Source organism: Phocoena phocoena, chromosome 7, assembly GCF_963924675.1.
Source record: "Phocoena phocoena chromosome 7, mPhoPho1.1, whole genome shotgun sequence".
NCBI classification, from domain to species: Eukaryota; Metazoa; Chordata; class Mammalia; order Artiodactyla; family Phocoenidae; genus Phocoena; species Phocoena phocoena.
The window spans coordinates 91,172,232-91,177,881 of record NC_089225.1 but is presented as its reverse complement, the minus strand read 5'-3'; the positions used below and the strand labels follow the sequence as shown (position 1 = coordinate 91,177,881).

The window sequence follows — 5,650 nt, the reverse complement described above, 5'->3', positions numbered from 1 at the left end:
ATATTTACTCAAAGGAGTTGAAAACTTATATCCACACAGAAACCTGCACATGAATGTTTAAAGCAGCTTTATTCATAACTTCCAAAACTTGGCAGCAACTAAGATGTCCTTCAGCAGGTGACTGGATAAACAGTGGTACATTCAGACCACAGAATACTTTTCACCATTAAAAACAACCGAGCTATCAAACCATGAAAGGACATGGAAGAAACCTAAAGGCAAATTACTGGGTAAAAGAAGCCAATCTGAAAAGGCTACTACTGTATGATTCGAACTATATAACATTCTAGGAAACACAAAACTCTGGAGACCATTACGGATGGGTGGTTGCGAGGGGTTGGATGGGGGAGGAATGAAGAAAAGGAGCAGACAGGAATTTTAGGGCAATAAAACTATTCTGTATGATACTATACATGTCATTATACATCTGCCAAAAACCATAGAATGTACAACACCAACAGTGAACCCTAATGTGTAAAATGGACTTTGGGTGAAATGATACATCAGTGTAGTTTCACTGAAGGTAAACAAATGTACAATTTTGGTGTGGGATATTGCTACTGGGGGAGGCTGTGTATGGGAAGTATATGAGAACTCTCTACTTTCCTCTCAATTTTGCTATGAATCTACAATTGCTCTAAAAAATGAAGTCTAGTTTTTAAAATATGCTAGGTATTTGATGAGCTCAAGAGTAGAAAATATGTCTCTAACAGAAAATAAGGACTCTTGTGTTAGTGAATGGAATACTTTTTTTAAGGATAAATATTATGTTGAAACACAGATAAATGTAATTAAGGAATGTGCAAGACAATTTGTGGTGAAAGCTTTAGAGAGTAAGTTCTATAAATGTATGTAAAAACTAACAGTGATACTGAAGTCACTAGAAACGTTTTGGTAAGTGTTAAGGTTCAAAATTTTTCCCTTTTTCTTTTCAGGAAAAATGTCTAGGGAGAATACTGTTGGAAGACTTATATTTAGGCAAGGCTTAACCGTGTGTGTACTTTTTCATTTAGAGCTCATTTCTGCACAACGTTAAGAGGAGAATGGTGTGATAAGTGGAGTGAAGGCTCTGGCAAAGAAGAATGTGTGAGGTTGCTGACCGGTGAAAGTAAGAGGGTGAAGGAGTCCTCACCATCGCAGGGTTGCTGAAGGCCACGCTTAAGTGAGAGAAGTTGGGCAGTCTGTCCAGCCTATTGACTACGTTGGGAAGGAGCCCAGGTCCAGGTCTGGCTACTGGGGTCTTGCCTCTGGGTGTGCTTGGGTCCGTCTGTTGGTGCGCCTTCGCTGGCGTCTGCATGGCCCGCTGGGGCACTGGGGAGGGTAGGGAGGCGACCTTCTGCTCCGATGTTGGGTAGAGGTTCTGCGAATCGGGCCGACACGTGTCTCCCGGCCAATCATTGAGTTTGCTTCGCCAGTGTGTATCTGACCTGGCGCGCTGAAGAATCACTGGAGAATTGCCCGCGCTGTGAAGATGAGTGGTAGGGCACACAGGTGCCTTGGCGGTAGGGCTGGAACGGAGGTCGCGCCTGGGGAAAGGGTTCCGAAGGTCGCCGCAGAGGCATGCCGACGTGGCTGGGAACCAGGACAAGGGCTCTTCGCCCGGGTCACCTCTGCTGTCCCGGGGCTGCCTACCGTCCACCGGGCCTGGAAGTCCCCTGGTGGGACCATCCCTGATCCACCTGCCCACGGGGTAGCGGCAGGGGAGGTCCACGCCCCAGGAATCGGCCAGATGAGCCAGCAGCAGCTGGGAGAGGTAGCAGTGTGCGCGCTCGTCCCAGTGCACGCCATCTCGCTGCCGGTGCTGTCCTGCATGCCGGAAGTGGAAATGCAGGTCCAGCATGTCGAAGCCGTACCTGCTGGCCTCTGCCGAGCTGTAGTAGTTGGCCTCTATCACTTCTTCCCGCAGGCACGCACCTCAGAATAGGTCCTCCGGCAGGAGGAAGCCCCGGAGACGACCTCCGCCATTGGCAGGGCCGTGTTCCACACCAGGAGGCAAGCCTCGGGCAGCACTTTTTCCAGGCGCCCGAACAGGCTCTCTAAGCTCTCCAGGTAACTCCTCTGGAAATCCTGGCCGTACGTGGAGAGGTCTCGGAGGCAGGAGTTCACGACCACCACGTGCGGGGCGTATTCGCCCCGACGCAGGTGTTCCAGGACGTCTTTACGTACGCGGAGGACGCACGCACGAGGAAGTAGAAACGCACCAGGTGGTGGCCGGAGCAGAGCCGGCAGACGTCGCGGTAATACGTGCAGCTGTGCAGGCGTTCCCACCCGCAGCCCTTCCGCGGCACATCGCGCTCGAAGCTCAGCTCGCCCTTGGCCTTCAGCTGGCTGGAAAAGAACAGGCAGCCCTTCTGCAGCAGGAGCACCAGGTCCTTGCACACGGCCCTCTGCATGGGGTCCCCCACGACGACCACAAACTTGTTGCGCAGCAGCTACCGGACTTCGCAAGCCCGCAGGTAGGCCGTGGTGGGGGAGGGCAGGCGGGAGGCCTAGCTCCTGCCTTTCCTCGGGCAGGTCGGAGGAGAGCTCGGGGGAAGGGCAGAAGTGCACGGGAAAGAGGGCGGTGCGCAGTTGGGCGCGGGCATTACTGACCGCGCGGGGGTCCCGGACAGCGAGGAGAAAGGAGGCAGCGTGTTTGCGCCCTGAAGTCCGCCTCAGCCAAAACTGACTTTGGCCCGGGACGTGACCTCTGACCCGCGGAGGTGAGGCGCAGGACCCCCACGGGAACCTGCCCCGCTCTACTGCAGTGAGCGTTCTCTTTCAACGGACCCGTGCTTGCTTTCTAATATCTCGGGCCTGGACTGCAATTACGCTGCACTTCTGGGCACATCCAGTCCACTGTCCCTTCTTTGTTTTACCAGTATCTCAATAACGGGGCGCATCTGGGATGCCTCTTCTTGCTCCTGCCTCTTGCTTCCTGTATGCGTTCCCACCTCTACTTGAGAATTTCTTTATTGCTGACTTGGTTCTCCTTTTGTACTGCCACCTCCTTTACTAGAGGCATTTGAGGAATGTCTCCGCCTGGGGAGAGACGCCATTCCCAGCGGGAGAATCTCGCTGCGGACTGATCTACAGCCAGGATTTACAAGCAGTGATTGGCAGAACGGTCGGGTCTAGTGCAAATAGTAGAGGGTTCAACTCTAATTTTTTTCTTTTAATTAAACTACTTATTGTCACCTCATTGTGGATTCTCATGCACTTGTAAGAAATAATACAGAGAGATTTTCGTATACCCTTTACCCACTTTCCCCCATGGGTAACTCCTCCTGCACCATTCCCCTAATGCCTGGTAATTGCTAAACTGTCCGCATTTTGAGAATTCTATATAAATAGATTGTACAGAATATAACTTTGGGGGATTAACTTTTTCCCTCTACATCATTCTCTGGTGTTCATCCAGTGTGTCCACTTTATAAACCCTATACTGTTTTCTTCATTAGAAAATTAGTTTTACATTGGTACAAATGAGTCAATACTCTGTTCCCTTTTTATTCACTGAGTACTATTCTATGGTATGGACGTACTACAGTCACAGTCACTTTAACCATTCACCCGAAAGTATGTTGGGTTGTTTCCAGTCTTTGGCTATTACAAATCATGCTGCTGCGAATATTACTGTACAGGATTTTGTGAGAACCTAGAGTTTCATTTCTCTGGGATGAGCCCTGAACTGTGATTGCTGGGTTGTGTGATGGGTGCAAATTTAGTGCTTTCAGAAATGCCCAGACTGCTTTCCAAAGTGGCTGTACCATTTCACATTCCCAGAAGCAATGAATGAGTGGCCATTTTCCTTCTTTATGAAGGAACATAATATGAACATCCTGGGTATGACCTTTCTGGTTGCATGAATCCTGGTCTCTTCTGCACTTGGATATGGATATAAGCTTGAAGTTGTATAATGCAGGCCTCCTTCATCTTTAAGCATGGATGTGAGCTTCTAGCCAGTGCAACCTGAGCCTCTTCATCCTTGATTAGGGACATGAACTTCCTTCGGAATAAATCCTCTCCCTCTAGATCCTTGGCTGGGGATGCAAACTTCCCAGACCTATTTTTAACCTTTTTTTTTTTTTTTTAAACAGGTTAATAAACAATCCCCTCTTAAAATATACCTATGATAGTCATATTTATCAGCCATGAAGACTTTCATGTGAAATAGCTTATTTTAGAACCTCTATACTTCATATATATATATATGGCAAGAAATCACCTGGTTTGGTAATTTCTCCTCATATTTTACAGAGTTATCAGTGGGATCTTCAAAGTCTTTTACCTTCACTACAAACAAAAGTATAGTTTACATTGGTGTAGCAATTTACTTTTGAACCCCTAAAACCAATAGTTTTTTTTCACTGCCAAGAAAGCAAATAGAAATTATTCAGTAGTGCATATAAGAATTAACTGAAATTTTATAAAAACAAAGTGGTTATTTCTATATTGCATTTTAAATATGATAACTACATAATGGAACTAAAGTCAATTTAGAATAACTTACATAATCACCTTCTGTTAATATTGCTGTTACTTCATGGACATGCTACCCTTTCTTTGGGAGAGATTTTCCTGCTTTCAGCATAAAATGGAGAAAAAAACTTTGAAACCAAGTTTTGGTGATATCTTAAAAAGTCCCTTATACTACATCTTAAAAACACATATGTATGGCTAAAGAAGTATTATATTTATTAGAATATCACTGTAGCTTTTATATGCCCAAATACTAATTACAGGAAACTAAATTTTTAATCTAATAAAATTAGAGGAAAGAGATCAGTTTCATTTTTTTCTTAAGGAGCTATTTTTTGTTGTTGTTGTAAATATAAAGAGCTTGTCTGTTTTCAGAGCACAAGGGAAATAAATACTGCCATTTAGCCAGTTAAATTTTTAAGAAGAGTTTTCATCTACTTGTTATTCACATTGATTTTTTTTAAAAAATCAGCTAATTGACAGGTTTGCACTTCCTTTTGTGTTGTATAAACACAACCTTGCAAGACATTGCTTTGTGTTGTATTCCCTACCAGAAGCTCAGAAAAATTTCAATTTAGCACGAGTGAATGTTAAAGCAGATAGAAAAGATGTGAACATTTACTTTCTTTAACTCATTTTCCAATATGACCATTTTTCAACTGCGCCTAAAATTCTTTATCAGTAATATAAAAATCTGAAACATGTTCAGTTTGAAGTATTATACCATCACATAGCTTATTTTATAATATTTTACTTTTTTAGTGTTCTTTGAAATTACAAATATAACAGATGACCTTCAAAACTTTTAAATAGAGAAGTAAAATATATATTCAAAGTCTTTTCTTTACTCTTACACATTCTCAAAGATTTATTATGTGTTGATTCAGACCTCTTTTTATACCTTGACAAAAATATGTTTAGATATGAATATATACGTTTTGTTACATAAAATTTGTCATTCTCCATATTATTCTGTAACTTACTTTTTCATGTAACTTTTTCATGTAACATCATATAATAAGCATCTTACCTTAGACCAAGTTCTCTAGAAAACAGCTTAAATAAAAGCTGATTGCCAGTTTATTAGCAGGTGTATTCCCAGAGGAGTGAGAATGAGTCAGGGAAGAAAGGAGAACAGACATGATGGGATGCATCACTTGTCTGGCCACTGTGGCCACTGTGGGTGTCA

General features: G+C 44.0%; 1 pseudogene; it reads right to left on the bottom strand.

Annotated features, from left to right (window-relative positions):
* Positions 1-1,009: 1,009 nt before the first annotated feature.
* Positions 1,010-3,548, bottom strand: LOC136125426 (PC-esterase domain-containing protein 1B-like; annotated as a pseudogene).
* Positions 3,549-5,650: the final 2,102 nt, after the last annotated feature.